We start from the raw sequence: 21,046 nt of genomic DNA, 5'->3' as shown, positions 1-21,046 counted from the left end.
GGGGAGACGGAGGGCGCCGCCGACCGTGCCTAATCGGACAGGACAGTTCCTGCTTATTATAGAACCAAGCACGGATAATAAAATCTGAATCAAACTGCCAGCTGAGAGCCACGAGAGAGCCTCCTCCTCTTCAATTTTTAAAGTTATGGAAGCACTTGACACTGAGGTGGATCAAATAACACCAGTTTGCGTGCAAATACTTACTTAGCGAGCCAGCAGGGCCCAAATCTGGGCAGCCGACGTGCAGGTGAGCAGCAATGCAGCTACAGCTAATTATACTACAGACCCACCCCCCCCTCCCTTCTCCTCCAGCTCGCCAACTGTCACAATCACCCCCTTAAGTGGGCACGGCTCATTTCTTTCCATTAGTTTTCATGGGGGCGGTGAGCGCTATGACAAATTCATGTTTTGGCTGCTGGGAACTGGTAGCGATCACGGAAACACCAAAACACCCAAACATACAGGAGAGAGAGAGAGAGAGAGAGAGGCTGAGGAGAGAGCAGAGAGAGAGAGAGGGGGAAAGCCATGGGGAGGCTGGCAGCTCTGAGCTAAGTGCAGGCAGGCAGGCAGGCAGGCAGGCTGGGCGGGCAGGGAAAATACAGGGGAAAGAAAGCTGCTGCCCCTGTCTGCTTCATAGTCTCCATCGCCTCTTCTACTCTGCTCACCTATAGGGTCTCTGAAATGTCTGGAAGGCTGGGGATACACTACACAGCTGAACAGACTGTGACACGACTGGACATCACACACTTAACTGACAATAGCAGATTTTTTTTTTCGTCTTGCGTCATAGAAGACACACACGCTTGATGACCAGTTGGATTTAGGGAACACGCACTTGGTGACCAGTTGAATTTGGGGAGTACACACTTGAGGACCAGTTGGATTTAGGGAACACACACTTGGTGACCAGTTAAATTTGGGCAGCACACACTTGAGGACCAGTTGGATTTAGGAAACACACACTTGGCCAGTTTAATTTGGGGAACACACACTTGACAACCAGTTGAATTTAGGGAACACACACTTTAAGTTGACGACCAGTTGGATTAAGGGAACAGGCACTTGACAACCAGTTGGATTTAGGGAACAAGCACTTGAAGACCAGTTGGATTTAGGGAACATACAATTGACAACCTGCTGGATTTGGAGAACACACACTTGACGACCAGTTGGATTTGGGGAACACACACTTGACAACCTGCTGGACTTAGGCAACACACACTGGGCAACCAATTGGATTTGGTGATCACACACTTGACGACCAGTTGGATTTAGGAAACACATGACCTCATTCTTATGCCACGCAACCCCTAAATCTCGTGAAAACACAAACTAATGTGAAGGTGAAACAACTTGCTGTATATTTTTTCTTTTCTCACACTCCACTCTCATTGGTGGCTATGGCTATTGCTGGTCTCCACTCAGATTTTATTTGCTGACCAGCTCTTCCAGATTTGACTCATAAAATCAAACATGTTTGAAATAATAATGATTGTTCCGAATGGAGCAGGAGGCAAGAGATTAAAGGCCTGAACCCTCACAGAATCACCTGTACTCCTGAGTCCTGAGCCAAACTATTATTTAAACTATACACTAACTATTTCCAATCTTGAAAATCAGACACGACTGACCTAAAAGTCATGTAGTGAGACCGCATCTTTACACCAGTGCCTGGTTGGCCGGATGGCACATTTTCTACCTGATATGTAATGAGGAGTAGGCCGGTGGATTTGTGGTCCCAGTTCCCCAATTGAAACATCTTGATTGTGCAAGAATCCAAAGCCAGCAACATCTGCAGCAGTGGATTACTGACACCTGTGCACTAATCCCTATGCTTTGTTGGAAACAAAGAAACATAGTACTCTGTTTGCAAACATGTCTGGAAGTTGGCAGTGGTCATATTAAGCACATTCTGTGAAGGAGGGAGTGATTTCCCTGTGATTACAGACTTTTCGGACACCCTGTGTTTGACCGCCAACCTGAGCCAACCTGGCAGTAGCGGCGCCATCTGTGCCCACTGTCCCCATCTGTAGTGCTTACTCAGCCCCAGACCATATGTTTGATCCCTGACCTGTGTTTCCGTCCTCATCTGTGTCCACTGACTGCACTGTTAACCTGCCTCTCTGCCCTCTGTCCCCCTCTTGTCTGCCGGTGTATATCCGATGCTCGACGCCGACAACCACTTGACAAGGCTTCCCTACTTTCAGCGTAGTCCAGTCAAATAAAACCTCTCAGTGTGAGGGAGCAAAAGTTCGAGAAACAACCTTCTCACCTTCTCTACCCCCCCTCTTTCTCTCCCCTCCCCATCAGGTAACACATTACTGAATAATGCATTACAGTAATAATATGACTTTTCCTAGTAACCAGTAGCAATTTCAGTAATATTTTAATTACCAATCAAAAAATAAGTTACTACTTTTGTTATTACCTCCTCTGAGAATTGAAGTTGATTTATCCAAAAACTATATCCTTTGTTTTCCTCAGAATTAGCTGCAGTCTGCTCACACTAAGCTAGTTTAGATGAGAAATGGAAGAAAAGTTTACTTTCTCTTTTTTCACACATCTAGCTCTTAGATTTATTCAAGATAGAGGAAGCATGGGGGCGTGTTTTAGGAAGTTTAGTGTGGGTGGGATAAAGGGCAACTATGGGACCAGGGTGGGAGTTGATTCATTGTCTTGTTCAAGGACACTTCAGCAAGGTGGATGCTGCAAACGGGGGGGGGGGGGGGGCTTGAACCCAGGTTGTCTTGTTGAAGGACACTCCAAATATAGTGTGTACAAACTGGGGCTTGGATCAGAGGCTCTACAGACCCCTTAGCCACTGGAAAGCCCTTGACTAGCAATAGCCTTCCTGGTGACAAGTCAGCTAGCCAAATTCCCATCAGTGACCAGTCTACGGTATATTAGAGTGGAAAGTCACCACTGATTATAGTTTTCTGAGAGGTTTTCTCACAGCATCCTAATCTGGAAAATCATGGTGACTCTTCGTATTTTCATCCATGCCTAAAAAGAGAGAGTGATGAGTCTTGATGTTGATGTATGACTGTGCGTTCACACCAAACGCTTACTCGCGCGAGTAATGCGAGTAAACACACAACCCGTGAATATTCAAAGCCAGCTGTGCTAACGGTTGTGCTAACTGGGGCTAATGCTTGTGCTAACTTGGTTCATAATAAAGTACAACCGATATCTGTAATAAAGTAACAGACACATATTTTCAGAACTTACCAGGTAGTCCAACTTCCTCGCTGACTTTTCTCCAAGCCCTCTCCTTTTTGTTACGGTCTCTGTATGCCAAGAGACTTGTGTCATATAGCTCCGGGAGCCCAGGAATACATCCATGGAGCCCACAGACGACTACTATTAGCTTATCCTCCATTTTGTGATTCAACGTCAGGATGTCAGGACGTCAGTGACATTAGGAGAATCTCAACGCTGATAGGCTTTCCGCTCAAGTTGAAAAATTTCAACTCGCACGAATACGCGACTGAGGCGAATTTCGCGTTATCCGTGTCATACACGTCGCCCAGCGCAAAATCGCGTCTGTTCGCGTTTTTGCATTGACTTTGTATGTAATCGTGCCGCGTAAAAAAAACGCTTCGTGTTTGGTGTGAACACACCATGAGTCAATTACACCACTGTATTTCCCTTAAGTATATTTGTACTAGCATCCATTTTGTCTAATTAGTTGCAAATTGGAAAAAAAAGATTATATATTGTGAAGATGCACAGGGGAAAAGCCGTGCCTAATCAATATTCATGCTATAAAATCCAACAATATTATCATATTCCAGCTACTGTGATTCAACAGGCCTTCAAACAAATAGTTTTGAATTAAAACTCAGCTAAACTCCCCAGTTGATATGACAGCAGACAGCTCTGTACACCAACATAATAATGCAAAATTCATTCACACTCACACACACGCACACACACACACACACACACACACACACCCACACACACACACATCTCATCTGCTCTCAGCAGTAATTTAACAGCCTGTGATGAGATCTGGCAGGGCCAACATGACAGGATAATGACTGGGCTGACAAGTATGTGCAGTAGAAGAAACAGAGGTAAAAAACAATTGGGCTCTCTCCATGGGCTGTGTGTGTATGTGTGTGTGTGTGTGTGTGTGTGCGCACAGACGGACAGAGAAGGCTGTTAATTACTGTCATAGAGAGTGTGAGAAGGCTTGTCACGTCAGCCCCCCAGGTGGCGCTGACAAAAGAAAATGATTTACATGAAGAACATGATGGAAGAGTTGTGGAGGAAGAAGCAGGGGGACAAGGAGAGGGGACAAGAGGCTCATCAGGTAGAAAGGGATGATTATACCTCTGAAAATGGAGTGTGTGTGTGTGTGTGTGTGTGTGTGTGTGTGTGTGTTCGCCTCGTATTTGTTTATGTGCATGCAAACCACTGCGTGCATGTGTCTCTCCTCTGTCATTACCCCTCACTAGATGTGATGTTAACCTGTCTGTTTTTTTCTGGATGACCCTGATGAAGGCCACAAGCCGAAACGCGTTGGTCTAATAATAAAGTTGTTCTATATACTACAAGTGTTGCTGGAGTTGTGAGCTTTTTAGACCTTTTTCCCTTCTCCATGCACCTTGGAAGTAGGTGAAGTTGTGCCAGAAACCCCTACTCTGTTTTAGTCAGTGTCACAGTTTCTAATCACACTTAATTATGAAAAACATGGACTTGAAAATGTTTGCATTTTGAACCATTATGAAGCAAAAATGTCAAGCAAAAATAAAATATAGAGAGAGCTTGTTCTCTCCGAAGAATTTTAATTAGATCCCTGTTTCAAACGTTATTTGGTTGGAACTTCTTAAGGTCTAATTCAAAGTCTCTGTATATGAAAAACTGAAGATAAACACTGAATAAATGATGGGTTTGTAAAAACTGGACCGCAACATCCAAAGCAGTCTCTGTCTGGTTTTAAGATGCTATTTACACTTCCTTGGGTTAATCTCAAACAGGGCTCCTTTCTTGACCCTGTAAGAGTTACCAAAGTTGAAGGAGAAGAGGTGAGAGGAGAAATGAAGAGATAAAACAAGACGAGACAAGACAAAATGAGATGAAATGAGATGAGACAAAACAAAACAAAACAAGATTAGATGGCATGAGAGGAGACCTGACAAAAAAAATTATACAAGGCAAAATGAGATGACACAAGGTGAGATTAGACAAGACGAAACAAGACAAGACCAAGTGAGACACAAGACTAGCAGAAATTGTGCATGACGAAATGAGACAAGATAAGACTAAACAAGGTAAGACAAAATTAGATCAAAACGAGACACGATAACACAAGGCAAGACAAGATAAAACAAGATGAGACATAATACAATGAGGCAAGATGAGATGAGACATGATGATACAAAACTAAATGAAATGAGACCAAATGAGATTACACTAAATGAGATGAGACAAGAAAAAATGAGACAAGACAAAATGAGACAAGATGAAATGAGATGAGATGAGACCAAAAGAGATATAACTGGGGCATCTAGGTGGCTTGGTTGGCTAAGGTGCATACCATGTAATATCATGATATCCTGGGTTTGAGTCCAATCTGGGACCTTTATTGCATGTCATCCCTCTCTCTCTTCTTCTCTTCTTTTCTGTCTCTCTCCATTATAAACTGTCCAATCAAACAAAAAATGTCAAATAATCTTAAAAACAAATGAGGTGACATGAGACAAAATGAAATGGGACGAGATTAACTCAAACAAACTGCGTCTCTCAGAAGCCTTCAGATCGCTCCAGAAATGAGAAGAGACAAGCTGAGACAAGTCAGGATGAGACAAGAGAAAATGAGATGAGATGAGACAAGTCAAAATGAGAAAAATGAAACAGCAAAATTAAGAAATTCTTGTTTATTGAGATGCAGTTCTGTTCCTAATCTCTCAGAAGCCTTCAGGGCCCTCAAAAAATGAGACAACACGAGCCGAGACTAGACAAAGCAAGACAAAATGAAATGAGATGAGTCGAGACAAGACTAAATGAGACAAGAGACGAGATGGAACAAGATGATACGAAATGAGACAAGACGAAACAAAAGGAAGACACTCTAGTCCTTTGAGATGCAGCCTGGTCCCGGTAGCCTTTTCATAATCTCAAACAAACTGTGTCTCTCAGAAATGAGATGAGACAAAACAAAATTAGCTGAGATAAGTCTGGATGAGACAAGACAAAATGAGATGAGACCAGACAAAATGGGACAAGATGAAACAGCAAAAGAAATAATTTATAGTCTATTGAGATGTAGCTCCTAGTTTCCCAGAAGCCCTCAGGTCCCACATAAAAAGAGATAAGATGAGTCTAGACAAGATGAAATGACACAAGATGAGACGAGACAAGACAAAATGAGACGAGATGGAACAAAAGGAAGACACTCAAGTCTTTTGAGATGCAGCCCTGGTTTCAGTAGCTTTTGATAATCTCAAACAAACTGCATCTCTCAGAAGCCTTCAGAGCTCTCCAGAAATGAGACAGTCAGGATGAGACAAGACTAAATGAGATGAGGAAAGACAAAATGAGACAAGATGAAACAGCAAAAGGAAGAAATTCTAGTCTATTGAGATAAAGTCTGGTCCTTGTCTCCCAGAAGGTCCCTCATAAAATGAAACAAGATGAGACAAGACGAAGAGACAAGATGAAGCGAGACAAGATGAAATGAGACGAGATGAAATGAGACGAGATGGAACAAGATGATATGAAATGAGACAAGATGAAATGGCAAAAGGAAGACACTGTGTTGAGACGCAGCCCTTTCAGTAGCCCCTAATAACATGGAGAGAACTGTGTGTCCCAGAAGCCCTCAGATCCCTATCAGCGAACCACGTCCTGCTCCCCTAATCACTGCAGATGTGATAACCGAATTATCCGTCTCCTCTGATCTTCCCATCTGATAGAAAAACTACACTTCCCTCTCTCCGGGGCACAATTCAGCTCCAGTGAACTGCCACCGTTTCCCAGCCTCGCGTCTGAACCCCTCCGTCCAGTTCTGATCGTATCTCCGGCAGTTCGGCAGGAGGAAGAGGGGAGATCACACGGAGTCAATTGCCTGTCACGAGACATTGGTTAAGAGGCAGCCGTGAAGAGCGACGACGGTAATGTATGTCACGGTTCATGAGCAGCACGCATCTGAATCAGAGCGCAACAACAGTAGAGGGTCAGAGCAGATCTAAGCCGTGAGCAAGAAAGGCATAAATATCCTGTAAAGTCATTTAACCACTGTTCTGTTTGAATTACCAAACATGAGACGAGACAAAGCACTAAATCCAAACTGGGCCAAGATTATTAACATATCTGATGCTTGAAAGACTGGTATTTTATTTAATTTGCCCAATACTTTAAGAGCTTCACAAATGCTAACACTGAGTAAAAGATACAGTAAACAAGCACTATATTATGTTTTTAACTTTGCTTTGCATTACTTTATTTTTCCTATTGTCTTTCAGAAACCACAATCATCAAGCATGCCAATCATATCCCAACTTCATCTTCATCTGTATTGTTCCCTTTATTATCTATGGACAATAAACTTTTCCTGTGTTGTCACCCCCTGCATTCATTTAACATTAAATACATATTCTGAACTCTATAAACTAGACTCTCTGCCTTGTGTTTGATACCTCTGAACCCAGTGAGTGAGCATCAAATTAACCCACAAGATGAAGTTGTTTTTGATTATTTTGCCACTGCCCAGGCTGACCTTGTCTGCCTACTTGCCCAGGGAAAGTGGGACAACTATACACTGAAAAATGAGGGTTCTTCAAGGGTTCTTTGGTCAGGGTGGTGGTTCTATATAGAGCCATAATGACTCAAAGAACCCTCTGATCTGTTAAAAGAAGAAAAAAAGGTAAATCAGAGTAAGGAGCCCAGTGTGGTTCTTAAAAAATACTTTTAAACCTGCTGGTTTGGAGCATTTTATGTTTTTTTACAGCACCATAAAGGGTTATTCTCTCCTTGTACTGTATAGCAGTGATTCTCAACCTTTTTCACATCAAGGACCCCTAACTTAGTCCACATTAGAGCCACGGACCCCCATTTGATGAGATTTTGTCTCTCTGACCCAAATCTGAGAATATTTGTATGGTTAGATATAATTTTGTCCAGAACTCCAAGACTATCTGTAGAGAGATTACAGTGAATCTATGACCAAAATAGTCATTCTTCCACATTCTCTAATAGTTTAACAATTCATCTATTTGCTGTGGACCCCCTGGAACCCCCTCAAGGACCCCTGGTGGTCCCCGGATCTCACGTTGAGACCCACTGCTGCATAGAACCCGTTTTGTTAAGAGTGTACACCTGTGCCCGACAGGCATCCTTTGAAAGTGCTGGAACACGTTGACCTGCTTCGAGGTCCAAAAGCCGGCTTAATTGAACGCTACTTTGCTCAGCGTGATAAAAAAAAACAAAAAAACACGACGGGCAAATTGATTATTGCCACATAGCCCCGCCACCTCTCCCTTCCCCCTCCAAAAGAGAGGTGCAGAAAAATGATAACAGATAGCCGGTAAATGTAGCATGAATGATTAAAGAGCCCCGCAGGGAGAGGTTGTCAAACACTGGAGACAGTAACCTTTTTATTTGTGTCATCCTCTGTTCATTTTCAGCTGGGGGCGGGAAGACAAAGAAAGAGAAAAAGGGGAAGGGAGGGAAAGTGTTGCGCCAGAGGGGGAACTTGAAGGAGGTTAGACTAATTTGCAGGAGAAAAAAAAAAAAACAGCGAAAGGTTTATCTCACCATGAAAGAACTTTAAACAAGTAGCAGATATGGGGCAGAATTAAGACCTTATTAATTGCACAGGCGTATTAGAAAGACCCGGGCGAGTGACCTGCTCTAATGTGGCGGATGCAGGAGGACATAAAACAGCAACATGATAATCTTCTCAGCCTTGCTTAGATGGATGTCAAGAGCACCTATCACCTCAATTAACCAGTCAGAGAGCTGTCAGGCCCTGATTGCCACTCCTACTGTTGATGATAGTATGCAGGCTGTGTGTGTGTGTGTGTGTGTGAGTGCGAGTGTGTGACTGTGGTGATGAAAAACATTTGACGGCAAGCCAAACTCTCTCACACACACACACACACACACACAAAATTAACACCACAGCAAGACAATCTGCAGTGACTCAGCTCTGAAACTTTCTCCATCTCTCCCTCCCACCTTCCATCTCTCTCTCTCTCTCTCTCTATCCTCCCTCCTTTGATCAGGAACCTAAACAGAGGCAGGATTTACATCAGTAGCGGCAAGCTGCTCTCATCACTGCGCTCTGCCAAAGCTCTTTCTATCAGCAGAGCTTTCCAGGCACCCAACATTCAGGAGAATTACATCAGCTCTTTTTGGTACAGCCTTTTCTGTCAGCTAGACTATGACTGTGTCTCAGAGCTCACTGCATAATCCTTAGCTGCTCCTTATTTGACCCCGGATTGATTCATTGGAAGTAAACCTCATTGCAGCAGGCGTGAAAGTGAAGTAGGGTTCTTGCGAAAGTGCAAATAGAGTTGGTTTTAGCTCGAGTTAAGTCATTTAGCTCATGTAAACAAAACAAATAAAAGGGAAACGCAATAAATGAGAAAACGCTCATTTTGTTTGGGGTAAACAGAAGTTAATGGGATCCGCCTGTGTTATTGAGATTTTCACATGGCACTAGTGTTTCTCTCTTACTCCAGACCAAACTAGTCTGTTGTTCCGCTTACACAGTATGTTATAAGCTTGTAATTTAAAGTCACTTTTACTTTCTTGCCATATGATCTCATTAAGTTTGAAAATTCATTAAATACCCATCTTACAGACATCCTTGTAAAGCCAAAGCTGTAATCTGTCTTTGCAAACAAGTTTTTTTTTTTTTTATGAGAAATAGTTTCCTTTTGCTTTTCGCCTGTAACTTTTAGAAATGGTGGTGAGTTCCCAGGGGAGTTGTGAATAAATGTGTACAGCACAAATGTTACAGCTTGTGTTGGAATGGTTAACTGTATATTTGTACATTTCTGTATCATACATTTTGTGTACCAAAGCGACATTATGTCCTGCAGGACTTTTGAAGCCATGTGAAGAGAATTAGTGCATGGATTATGGAAAACAGAGCTGTGAACGAAGGAAATAAGCCAAAAAAAAGTTGAGAAAATTTTATGGAGAAAAAAAAACAACCAACGATCAGGATCAGCTGATCGACCGGTATACTATTCCAATGATTTGAATAATAGCCTCAAAACACTGCGTGGGCGTGTGGACTACCAATCCCAGATGCAGCCCATTGATGTACAGTGTGCAACCAGAGACTTCTCGCATAATGGGGGTCTCCTAATACAAATACTCGGCGTGAACTACCAGTGCTACACCTGGAATGATCAGAATGTGTGTTTTAGCGGAGCAGATGGTTGCAATTCTGCCAGCGCTAACTAGCGCAGAGCGATTATGTGTGATGATAAGTTGCTTCTCAGTTGAAAGCCTATCATTAGGGCTTTAATTAAAGCAGTAGCCATGGTGGGTGACACTGTCTGCCAGTTTGGTAACGGATTCCTTATACCCATGGGTGGTATGTGTGTGTGTGTGTGTGTGTGTGTGTGTGTGTGTGTGGGGAGGGTCTTTTTTGCTTGTTCTCTTTCCATCGCAGCCACGTGGTTCATATGTGTGCCACATGCGTCTCTTTTTTCCTTTCGTGTAAGTAGCAGCAGCAGCACTCATACACATACGCTGACACACACATACACACACACAAACACACAGATGACAGGTCTATGACTGGAGGCAACCAGTGTCGCCTTGTGTGGTCGAGTGTCTAGACTAAGTGCGGCCCAATGGTGGCATTTACAAAGGGGGACGGCTGGGGAGAGGGCGAGGGAGAGAGATCATATGAATTAAAGCAGCCTTTCACTGTGTTTTGGACACAAGAGCCAGTCAACCTCGCGGCCAAACTCATTACTGCGTCTGCAAGTGCATAGTCATATTTCTGGTATGAGTTTTTTTTTTTTTTACTGCAGAGACATTCAGAGTGGCGAATCACACACTGTGCGCCCATAGAACCGCTCTTTGCTGCTTTTGTCAACCCAAGGAAAGAGATATTGTTCTGCATCATAGTTGAAAAAAAAAACAATTTCTGTGCCTTTGTCCCGAGTAAAAAAAACAAAAAAAAACAGTAATACAATCTGGAGGCAAAGGACAAGTGGAGAGAGCCCGGGCTGTGTGTGACTGGCCTAGTTTTGGGGGGAAGCGAATGGATTAATAAAACATGGCTGGGAATGGATGTGGCTCCCCAGACCTGATTGGAGAGCCAGAGGAGGACAAAGTCGCCTTTAGACACCAGTCTCATCTCCATGACGACACTATAATGTAGAATGTGGAAGCTCAGGGATGATCGTTACCGCCGACTGGCACGCCATCAAATGTGCTCGCACAATTGAGCTTCGGAACGACCCGCCTGAAGAGCTCAGGCTAGCAGAAGCACTATCATCCTTTAAATCACTGCTGAAAATGTATATGTTCTATAGATCTGCTTTTATGTGGCGTCTTTAATCCCATTAACGTTTACTATTATGTCATTTTTACCCTCTATTCTTATCCTTTTATCTTGTGGTGCCTTCTTGGGTATGATGTTTGCAGTATTAGTAGTAGCAGTTGTAATAGTAGTAGTAGTAGTAGTAGTATCCCTAATTTCTCTTTAGGAACTTGAGGAAGAGAATATGGCAGCATAACCACATTACTGCAGAGGTGTTTCTTTCCCCAGCCTTGTGAAGACGCCAGTATCTCAGATGAATTGCTTTTGAGAAAGTACATCACCTCATTCTGACCTTCTTTGTGTCTCTTTCCGTCTCTCTGTGTATCTCACAGTCTCCTTAACAGCACTTTGAAAGCATCAGGCATCTGGCAGCAGCCTTATTAAAAGAATATACTGATACCACTAAATTGCCGCCGCTGTATAAAACGTCAATCAGAAGCCCTTGAGAGGCTGGTCATCGACTGCCGCTGGAGCCAGCCGATGTGTTCAATGCCCCTCCACTTTGTTAATGTCTCCAGATTTATGGACGCTGGAAGGACAGTTGACTTTATATCAGACAAATGATTTAGAGACACTACAAATAATGGCTCCTCTGCTCAGCCAGCACAGGATTCATTTATAAGGGTGTCGTTTCAGAACATCCAGCGCAGGTCAAAGACCCTTTCGCTCAATCACTGCCGGCAAACTCACCTTGATGATTTTGTTATTTGTAGCCGGCCTCGCAAACACAGACTCAGACAAAATCCTTCAGAAAAGTTTGACACCTGTAAAATGTAAAAAATCTAAACTAAACAAAAAACTTTAGATCATTCCTTTAAACGTGTCTACTTCCGTGAATGCTCTGCTCTCCTAAGTATAGTGCAATCAAGTTGAACATTGTTCTTGTTGTGTTTTGTAATCACATACTAAAAAAAATATTAATTTATTCATCCTGTCAGTGTGATGTTCACCCCAACTCTTCCCACTTGCAGATATTTGGACGCATATTGCTTTTAATTGCACAGCACCTCATGTATAGAACTGCAATTGTTCAGAAACCTTGTAAAAACTTGGCTGTGTCGTGTATGATGATCAGAGGAAGGCTCTTGCTGAAGCACGTTATCCTTATGTGGCTATTAATAACGATATGGTATACCTGAGAACTACCTTATTTTTGGATTCAGGTTTTTGCAGTGCCGACATTTCCATGTTCTTTCTGGATTCATCGGAAACCTCTAAAATATCATTCCCTGAGAGCCTGCGTCCAAATTTAAAGCGGCCGAAGAATGCGATCCCAGCAGCCTCCATGAAGCGACAGCGTTGAGTCACCTGATCCCTTATTGAAACAACGTTTGACTGATGGACGTCATTTCGGACAGCTTGGGTGTGTTTAGCCCGACGGAGTGCGCTATCCAAACACCTCGAGCTGTTTGAATTACCGCTGTACCACACAGTAACCAGTCTGGGGTAAATGAAGATGGATGACCCTGCCTATGGAAAACATTCCCCGGTCGGTCAAAGGCCTCACATCACCTCTCGCATGCAGCTACTGACTCTGAAACTCTCTCTCAACCATAATCTAACCTGCTGGAGTCAATGCAAGCACAAACCTTGTCCTACTTACAATCCAATTGGAACGTGTTGAAGCCAAGAGGAGGATTAACTAGCCCATACAGTTCTGCTAAGGCCCAGCTTTGATACCCACCAGTCAATATCAAACATGAGTCTACACTCACCAAGCATTTTATTAGGAACACCTTACTAATACTGGGTAGGTATCAGCTTTCAGCTCAATGTCAACCGGCCACCAAAGTGACATCCTCCTCAAGGTTTGATGTGTTGTGCATTCTGAGATGCTTTTCTGCTCACCACAGTTGTAAAGAGGTTATCTGAGTTACTGAAGCCTTTCTGTCAGCTCCAACCAGTCTGGCCATTCTCCTCTGACCTCTCTCATCAAGCGTTTCCGTCCGCAGAACCGCCGCTCACTGGATGTTTTTGTTTTTCGCACCATTCTGTGTAAACTGAGACTGTTGTGTGTGAAAATATTCAGCAGTCAGAAATATTCAAACCAGCCCGTCTGGCACCAACAACCAACCAAAGTCACTGAGATCACATTTTTTCCCCATTCTGATGTTTGATGTGAATATTACCTAAAGCTGCTGACCTGTATCTGCATGATCTTATCCATTGCACTGCTGCCACATGACTGGCTGAATGGATAATTGCATGAATAAGCAGGTGTACAGGTGTTCCTAATAAAGTGCTTGGTGAGTGTATACATATTCATCGTGCCCTTATAGCTCCTTCTATGCACCAAAGAAAAAGGGCAAGCTTTATTCATTGCTATCTCAGGGGAAGCAAACAAAATATCGCAAATGTTTTAAATCCAATTGTCCGTAATGCAATCACGATCATCATCTGTGCCATTACCGCTGTTGTTCCTGAAATTAAATCCCGGAGTCATTTTGCTCTCTATTAGCTGTGCATTATCTTACAGCCTAGGGAAGGTCAAGGCAACATGTGTTGACTGGCTCTGCCTTCCCTCCTCGACACACAGAATTAATTCACGGCAATAGCTGCAAAGTTGCAATTTCCTGTAATTTGGTAGGAAGGGACTTGCTGCCGGGGACTCTGTAGGGAGCAGGCAGCCTCCGCTTCCTCTGCCTCTCTCTCTGCCTCTCCTCTTCCTTTTTTCTTCTCTTTCCCCCCCCTCTCTCTCTCTTTCTCTCTCTCTCTATGACCCCCCGCTAAATGCAGGAGAGAGCGATTGCCAGTCTCTAAGCCCGATGATACTTAGGCCACAAATGCACCGTGAGTACGATTCTGTTTTCTACATGGCTGTGATCTTGCTGTGTGTCCCTGGCTTTCAGTCAAGCACTCCGCACTATCTGGTCTGACTGAGTGAATATTGTTAAATTGTCAAGAGCATGACGTGACTGTTGTGGACAATTACTGCACATCGCCACAGCTCGCTGGCACTGGGCTCGGCTGGCGAGATTTAAAAAAACAGCCATCGCAAGCACATTCAGAGCATAGTTCAAAGACACATTTGTCTCCGTTTAGAAGCGTTTGGGCCGGCGCTGGATGCTTTTATACAGGCTTTCTTTTATGCTTTTTTTCACGCATACTGTCTTTTCCGTGGCAAAGAGGAGACTTCAAAAGTATCTCCTTTCAGGAGGCAACGCAGAGCCAAAGCCCCACATTCTCCCCTTGTAGCTCCACACACAAAGACCGAGCTAAATAATTCATACGCTACATTTGTATTGAAGGTGTATCATCCGATGAATCGGCTGGTTCAGCTCTCTGAGCTGGCTGAAATTGTGTTGTCAGCACAGCCGGCTTGGGCCAGAAGTGCTTACGTCTGCCGTACGGCTCCACCCGGCTAGACCGAGAGTCCCCCCCCTCTCGCACAAAACAAATGCTCCCCTACATGTCTGTTCGTCATCGCAAAACACCCCTCCGTCACAGGAAAGGGAGTCGCATCATGGGCTGCTTGAGTTATGACCTTTCCAGCAAAGACAGGGGAAGAGGCTTGTGCCCTGCAGTGGCTTTTCAGTGGCGCGGAAAAAACACATATAACAATAACAAAACTAAAGTCGTTTTGCTGACACATCTGCAGCGGGCGTCCATGCTGCCAACTGGCAGATATGACGATGATGACATATTGACAGAGGCTCTGTTGGGACGCTCCCAGCTCCGTTGCTTCGCTAGGCCCGAGGCGAGCACATTTCTGCTTTGGGGTTTCGTCGGGGGAAATCTAGACAGGGGCGGACGACGCCCACGGGCCTCCTGGATGAGGATGGATGAGGACATTTCGGCTGTCAGCAGCGAGGAGGCCTATCTGGCTCCGTCAGAAGTCCTCAGGGGAGAGAGAAGACACCGGCGGGGACCGAGTCTCAACAGGCCAACGTAGCCTTCCTCACACGCTCGCCTCATCATCCTCCTCTTTCACAGGCAGGAATTCGTGGGGTTCTTGTTTCGTTTGGGTTGCTTTATCTGACAAAGAACGGTCTGCATGCCTTTGTTTTCGGGAGAAATGAAATCTTTCTTCTGCTGTCTACCACTGCTTTAGAGCTGAGGGCGCTAACCCTCCCTGAACTCCGGTTTGTTTTAGCGAATCATGTTTTCTCACATCAGCGGAGGTAGGTGAGAGTAGAGGGGCCGAGGGAGCCACTTTAGACGATCGGGGGCCCCTCTGCGACTCGGCCATTGATTGCACCGTCTGTCTCTGTCTTGTTGGTGTTTTTGAGGGCCTTCAGGCGGGAGTCTGGTAGTCAAAAACAAACATACAGCAAGGAGAGGCAGCGATCCACCGCCCAATCCACGGGGCGCTTTAGCAATCAATATGACCTTCTGCTAGAGCGAGATTCTCCCCCCCCTCCCAACCCCGTCTCTGCCTCCATCCCCCAGCATCCTCCAGCCCTCCAGCCCACATGGCCCACTGGGTAACGTAGGCTTTTAGCGCCCACAGAGCCGAGGCAATCTGAGCTCATTATCTGGACGTCCTTTAAAGAGATAGTAGTGGGTTTGAGCGCACATAATGATGTGAGCTCCAGCGCAGCCGGCAGTACATCTGAAACCCGATGGCACGACTCGGAGTTGTTGAGTCACTCCTTGGTGAAGCATTAAAGTCAGCCCGTCGAAAAATCTCAGGAAGGGAAACAAGAAATGGATTTAATAAACGAATACGGTCCTCTCGGGAAATCGAGTCCGGAACGTTTTCATTTTCTCCGTCTGAGGGACTTGTTCGCTAATTGGGTTACGTGGGCTCAGCGAGGAAGTTGTCAGGCTTCAGGGGTTTTTATTTGTGCCTGGCCGTCGGCTCGCAGTCCGGGGCGGTGACCCCCGGGTGGCGCCCCCGAGAGGCCCTTTAAGGTACAGCTGCCCGATGAATCACTCCCGAAGCCTCGTTTTCCCAGAAAGCCCCGGGTTGTGAGGTGATAGGGTGAGAGGAGGTTAGAGGCCACACAGCTGGGTATGAGGGGAGGCTTTTACTGCTCCTTAGGTAGGCTTAGACAGTGAGTGAAGTGGCTGCCGAGGAGAGGGAGTAGCAGCCACACACACACTAATGTGGTATGTCACTCTTTTAACATGAAAGGACCGAAAAACACATAAATAGTTTGTGGAAACCAAAGCTGATGACAGTGCTGCAGATGTTACATAGTACAAAGACACATGGACATGCATGCACACACACACACACACACACACACACTTGCATGCAGCCATGCATTTTGAGACATGCATGCACTCTTGTGTATTATATTTAAATTGTCAGATACACTTCTGTATTCTAAACTAAAGGCGCCCGTTCACACACACACACACACACTGGCGGCCTCATATTTATTCATTATAGCACAGCTTTCAAAATCTCTGATTCTCTCATCAGTAGCAACTGCCTCCACTGAGCTCCTGCACTAAATTACGTTCACTCGGAGGAAAAGGCGTTTGCTTATCAGCTCGCAAAATTAATTGAGTAAAATGTAATAATATGGTTTGACATTGATTTTTCCTAACAATTCTGAGCAAAGTCTGTCGCGCCGCTCTAATTACGGGGCCACCCTGCCGGCCCAGATGTGGGGATGGCACCAGATGCGGTCCACCTGCCGGGACGAGGACGCTGACTTATGATGACCAGCGGGCCAGAATAGCCCTCCTCCATCCTCCGCAGCGTGGCAGAGAAAGAGCAACAGAGGCAGAAGGCAGACACAGGCGCTGCTGGTAACAGCTGCTAATGACATACAAATGGACAGCCACTGATGACATGGAGAGGGACAGAAGGTGTGTGTGTGTGTGTGTGTGCGTGTGTGTGCATCTGTGCGTATGATTATAAGGCAAGGAACTTAGATAAAGCTAATGATGCCTGTGGGGAAACTTGGTCGTTGCAGCAGCAAGTACTAACAGGATACAGCAAAGAAAAATAGAATATAAATAAGAATAGAGTGACCAAACATAACACTATTGCCAATTACAACACTGGAACATATGAAGTCTAACTATAAGAATTAAAAGCATGAAGAAATATGAATTACAGCATTATGAGGGTGTGCAAAATAACAGCAGCAGAACATACCGAGACAAAGAAATGACTGAAAAATATGTTCCTGTCCATGCATGTGTGTGAATAGGAGTATACATCTGTGTGTGTGTGTGTGTGTGTGTGTGTGTGTGTGTGTTTGCTTGTCTGAAGGCGGCTACGGCGGCGGCGGCGGTGGTGCTGGCTTCCCGGGGAATTGAAATTAATGAGTGTAATCTGAGGCAAACAGCGAGCCAGGCAAGGGCAATTAATACGAGCAAGGCGAGCAGGGGCTGCTGGTTTTGCCGGGGCCAGGCATGAGGCACGGCTGGAGCCGCAGAGATGGAGGATTAAGATGCAGCGGCAGACAAACTCTCACCGCTCCTCTCACACCCGCGTGCAGCAGATGTCCACGGAGAGAGAGAGAGAGAGAGAGAGAGAGAGAGGCGCCGGGAGCCTGGCACCGAGCGCGCACCCGCCAAACCGGCCGCTCGCTCGGCCCGGCCCGGCCCGGCCCGATACGAGCTGACAGGCTCCTGGCAGCGTTGAGATAAGGCCATCATCTCTATTTAGTGCCGAGGCCAAGGGAAGGGCCTCACCGGAGGGCCCCCGCGCTGCATGCTAAAGGGACTCGGCGAGTCGGTGCACAGCTGCACACGGTGGAGCTGCTATGAGAGAGAGAGAGAGAGAGAGAGAGAGAGAAAGAGGGAGGGGGGAGAGAGAGGTTGCATTGTGCACCAGCTCGACTCAAGAACATCTCAATGTGATGGGCGTTTCTGCTCCCTCCATGTTTTCCTGATTGAAACATCCTTGGCTGTGAACGTTTCAGCATGCTTCTCCAAGTGTACACATTTGCTTTGGCGTAAATAAACACGCCGGACCCACCCCGTCACCCCCCCCCCCACCCCTCAGAAAGTGGCTCTGCTCGCCATTTTCTTTAATTGACACTAAACGAGAGTGTCACCGCCCGGGATCTTTTCACTCAGCCCTCGTTCGTTTGCCCCGGATGGCGTCGGTTCCCCCGGCAGGTCTCGCGTTTCCACTGTTTACGTGAGATAATGATGCGTGTGTAAGGATACACCGCCGGGCCCGGGGAGGACTGACAGGAACTGTGACGGCCGCCTCGTCGGTCCAAACCAATTTGTGTTGAAACGGAACAATGATGTCAGCTCAGACTATCGGGGGAATACGAGGCAGAGAGCATGCTGAAGGGTGCAATCCACGATCCACGCAGAAAATAAAAGGAGCAGCCTGCCGTCTTCCCGCTGAGCGCTACAGTGGAAAGTCGGAGAATTGCGGACTGCAGCTTTAATGTCAAAAACATCAGTCTGCGGATGCCAAAACGCCGTTGACCTCATTTCCTCCACTGCTGGCTTAGCCTGAAATGTCCTCAAGATGTCGCTGTCATTAATTTGCATTTACTTCCATCGTTGGCCCATTCAAAAAATCTTGGAGGAAATCTTGACCACATACTGTGTGGCAAGAAGCAGCTGGTTTTAAATGGGTTCTGATGCAATGCCTTTCTTCTTGGGTTTATATAAAGCAGACAGAAGTAAAAAAAAATAGACACTCAGAAGTTTGATTTAGTTGTCAAAATTAACATAAAATATCTCAGAAACAGCTGTGTTAAAGTATGCAGACCAAATTGTGAAATAAGAGTGATACAATCAAATCCCAATAAATAACCACGTGTCAGGCAGCATTATGGCCTTGTGTATTAGGATTTGCATGCTTGCTCCGCTCCATGATCCGAACAGAAAATAAATAGGTAACCCCTCCCCTCCGAAAGCTAAAGCATAAGGGTAGAGAATCGTGGATTGTGGCTTTAACATCAAACATCCGTCTACGGATGCCAACACGCTGCTGACCTCATTCCCTCCTCTGGTTATGAGGTTGTTTCTGTGTGGAGTTTTAGTGCGGCTTTCACAGGGAGGCTGGTTTATGAAACACTGCTGGGTTGGAGGGCAAGTCCAACAAAATGACAAAACAACTCAAACTTTGATTGAATTCTCCTCTAACATATTTTGTCACCAGGAGAAATATCATTGCCTATTGATTGATTCTCCTCCCATTCATAAATACCGTTTTTTTTTTTTATGGTCTGACTGCAGAGAGTATCGCCTTAAAGCTGTCTCTGACACCTTCACAGGCATCAATAAATTACTGACACTTCAATAACTTCTGAAATACGTGCTATTGCGCCTATGAAAGGCAATAGTTTAACGTGTCTCTCTTTTAGAGCCCTATTACTTTAATGGAGGACAATTCAAACTCTAAAATTTACTGTTTTGTTCATGGCCATGGCCTGCAAGAAATTGCCTGGTAACATCAACTCACTCAGGTTGTACTTAGAAATTGATGAGTTTCCTCACGTAATAGTGTTAGCCTAAAAGGGTTTTTTTTTGTTTGTTTTTGGCCAGGGATCAAAGTCTGTCTTTTCTCTGGTGAAGCTTGTCTGCCCTCTTCTGGTCTCTTTACAGAAGCATCATGATCACTAAGTAAAGACAAAATCTTTATTCACACATTAATAGCATTTTATTTTGTATAAATATGTCATTTGTTGTAGATGGTGTATATTCAAGCGTGTATACTGTATATGAAGTGTATATAAGTGTGTATGTGGAGCATATATACGGAATGTATGTGTGTGTACACTACCAGTCAAAAGTTTGGATACACAAATAATTAGAATAGTAGTAAAGACATCAAAACTATGAAATAACAAAAATGGAATTATGCAGGTACCAAAAAAGTGTTAAACAAATCAAAACTATCTTATATTTTAGCTTCTTTAAAGTAGCCGCCCTAAGGCTTTGGAAATAAATTCATACATTGGCAACTTTTATATTAATTTGTTGAAACAAATTTCAAGCATTTAAGCATAAGCCTTTAGATCAAAATGGCTTTAAGAAAATGAAAAACATATTTCATTCAATCAGGTGTGTCCAAACCTTTGACTGGTAGTTTATGTATATGTATTATGCACATATGTATACATGTATGGATGTGTATGTGTGTATGTGTGTGTGTGTATATATATATACTGTATACATGGAGTATATATGTGTGTTGTATGTGTTTCTGCGTACGGTGATATATAGTGTATATTGTATAATTATGAAAAAAGTATATAAAAATATATAAAATTGTGACCCAGTTTGAACCAATCACAGTATAGATCAGTGGTTCTCAAATGTTTTCATGTCACATACCCCCAAATAGACACATATTAGGCCCTGGGCCCTCATTTGATAAGATTTAATCCCAGAAAACCATATAGGAAGATTTTTGTTGTTATTGATCTAATATTGAATTGTGTAACCTGCCAGTCATATGTAATCTGCGTTGTAAATTGGGAGTTGGGAGTGGTGAGGGTGAAGCTATAATTTTTGTCACTTTTATACGGTACATTCTCTAGTTGGGATCATTTCTATTGAATTAAGTAATAGTGAAATTGAACTATTCATCATTTTGCTGGGACCCCCTGGAACCCCCTCATGGACCCCTGGGTGTCCCCAGACCCCACTTTG

The sequence above is a fragment of the Centroberyx affinis genome, unplaced genomic scaffold (genome assembly GCF_046629955.1).
Source record: "Centroberyx affinis isolate AG114_WGS23_722 - 3 ecotype Tasmania unplaced genomic scaffold, CSIRO-AGI_Caff_v1 ptg001384l_1, whole genome shotgun sequence".
Lineage (NCBI taxonomy): Eukaryota > Metazoa > Chordata > Actinopteri > Beryciformes > Berycidae > Centroberyx > Centroberyx affinis.
This window is presented reverse-complemented; position numbering follows the sequence as displayed.